A 3,005-nucleotide genomic window follows, 5' to 3' on the forward strand; every position below is an offset into this window, starting at 1 on the left:
TCCCAGTCCCAGCTCTGGGTGTCTCAGCGTTGGGTGCAGCTCTGCCCGGCGCGTTCCCGGCCCAACGTCTCCCTCTAGCGGTCACACTGTGCCCTGCACCGGGCAGAGTCCGAGCCCTGGACGAGTCCCTGGACGAGCGTCGTTCCTGCTGCTCTGAGCATCCCTGCCCGGCCCTGAGCATCCCTGCTGGGCATTGAGCTTCTCTGCCCGGCCCTGAGCATCTCTGCCCGGCCCTGAGCATCCCTGCTGGACACTGAGCTTCTCTGCCTGGCCCTGAGCATCCCTGATGGGCTCTGAGAATTCCTGCCTGGCTCTGAGCATCCCTGCTGGGCCCTAAGCATCCCTGCCAGGCCCTGAGTGTCCCGGCCCAGCCTTGAGCTCCCCTGCCCAGTCCTAAGCTTCCTTGCCTGGTCCTGAGCATCCCTGCCCATTCCTGAGTATCCTTGCCCGGCCCTGAGCTCTCCTACCCGGCCCTGAGTGTCCCTGCCTGGTCCTAAGCTCCCCTGCCTGGCTCTGATCAGCCCTGCCTGGCTCTGAGCTCCCCTGCCCAGCCCTGAGCATCCCTACTGGACCCTGAGCTCCTCTGCTCAGTCCTGAGCATCCCTGTCCAGCCCTGAGCATCCCTATCCATTCCTGAGCGTCCCTGCCCAACCCTGAGCTGCCCTGCCCTGCCCGGGAGTGATGGTGGAGGGTGGGTGGGGATCTCAAGGTGCAGTCCTGGCACAGGAGTGGCTCAGGACATCGTGCCAGAGCTCCACACCCAGCAGTGACCAGCCCCAGCATCCTCCTTGCCCTGCACACCCCCCCAGGAACCTTCCGTACCCTGCATGAATCCTGGGCCCCTCTCCTTGCCCTGCACACCCTGGGGGGATGAAGGAATGCTTTGTGCCCAAGGAACTGACTCCTCTCCTGCACAGAACCTGGCTGTGAACAGGGACAAGGACTGGGCTCATCCTGCTGGAAATGGGCTCCAGCCTCCCCCCGGGCAGGGCTGGGACTGATGCCCATGTTCACCACAGGCAGCGCAGCATGTCAGAGGCGCGAGGAGTCAGCACTGGGGTGTTTACCCAAGGGTTTGTCAGCATTCCAGGCTTGGGCAAGGACCTGCCACCGCAGCTGCTATAAAAAGCCATCAGGGCTGTGGCTGAGACACAGCAGCTCCCATTCCTGCCCGGGCAGAGCTCCTCACCTGGGCAGGTTGGGGGCAGGAAGCAATGCTTGTTTGGTGGCTTTTGGCTGATAGCACCACTGACACAGTACTCCGAGGTGTCATCCAGCCTGCAGAGATGAACAAAGAGCTTCATCCCAGGCTGCTGCAAAACCAGTTCAGCTGAGCTGATGTAAAGATAGGAAAATCAGGTCACTATTGAGGTACATATTAGGGAGACACAGCAGCCATGGACTCTTCCCTTTGGGTATGTTGGGAGGCACCTGGAGCAGCCCCCAGCTCTCCAGGGCAGAGAGGTGATGGTTGGGACATGCTGCATCTCAGGGAAAGGGGATTTTTCCACAGCCAAGGCCTGTTCTGAGCTGGGACACTCCCAGCTGTATCCTGTGGCATGACCGAGTCACACTCCTGTGAGCCAGAGGGAATTTCCACAAGAAATTCTGTCCTGCTTGCACACATCAGCAAGAGACTGGCACATCTACTTCCCCTCCAACCCCCAAAGTGTTTCTAACACCCCAAAAAAGGATTATCCATTCAGTATCATATCACTGTGGCAAGGAAGTAACTCTAGGAAAATATTTTTTACTTAAAAACACCTAAATGCCAGAGTTGTCTGGAGCATCCAGAGCATGCTGTGCCACCTGAAGCGCACACAGTGCCAGGGAACCTTCCAAATTACAGCCCCAGCACCTGCAGGGGAAGGGAGATGGAGGAGCAACTCAGCCCAGGCTGCAGCAGCCACAGCTGCTCAGGATCTGCTGTACTCCCATGAAATTTGCTTTCTTCAGACACTTCAGAGGTTCCATGAAAGCTCCAGGATCCACGTGAGCACAGACACACAGCCACCACCACCAGGATTGCTTCCAGCTTCAAACATTTCCTTAAGCAATTTGCACATCTTAAAAATAAAATCCTTTATTGATAATATGAATGTTTTACATGTTTAATGCCATCAGCTATAAAAATGATTAAAGACTTCAGCTCAGTACATTTGGCTTTACAAATTTACAAGTGTTAATGAATTAATACTAGTGTTATATGTTTTGCACTTCATTATACTCCATTAGCCAGTGACAAACTCTGCAACAATGTCTGCTTAGGATTGATGAGAGTTAGAGAAGAAATATTTAGTTGCTTCCACACAGAATCTACATCAACAGTTAAATACTAACTCTAAATGTCTTACTGAATTAGTTGGATCCATTTTAATCCCTTGTGCTTAGTCTCTCTCAGAAGTTAGGCTACTAGCAAAAATACATTCTCTTGCATACCCCTTCCCATAGTACATTTCAGAACAGTACTCAGTGCATTTCCTAATAGACTTCATCATAGTCTCTCTCTCTCTCTAGAGCTATCAATAAAGGGGATAATACCAGTTAGATTAATGTAAAAGCAAAGAAACTCGTTAAAGCAGTGTATACAAAAGCCTCACTTTTGAATCAGAAGGGATACATGGGCCAAAATCTATCTGCCCATCTGGTTTTCACTCTCAACAAGAGGAAAATAAAAAAAAAATCTGCTGTGGATACTTAAAAAAAGTAATAAATGTGCTTCCAAAAGTCACTGCCCATTTCGCTCTGTCTCCTTGCTGTCAGTACACAACCTGTTTTCTGTTAGGAACAACATCCCATAATACCACCCTTTAAAAGACTACTCAAAGGTGTGTACAAATCTCTGTTCTGGTGTAAACACCTGCCCTGGCTGTGTGGGTGAACCACAGGGTCACTCCAACTTCTCAAAGCAGCAGAGAGCAATGATGTCCCATGGAACAAGGCTGGAAGGCTGAAGGAACCTCTGTGCCATGGACACTTGTGCATCCTCCCATGGCACAGGGATT

Source organism: Acanthisitta chloris, unplaced genomic scaffold (assembly GCF_000695815.1).
Source record: "Acanthisitta chloris isolate BGI_N310 unplaced genomic scaffold, ASM69581v1 scaffold26905, whole genome shotgun sequence".
NCBI lineage: Eukaryota > Metazoa > Chordata > Aves > Passeriformes > Acanthisittidae > Acanthisitta > Acanthisitta chloris.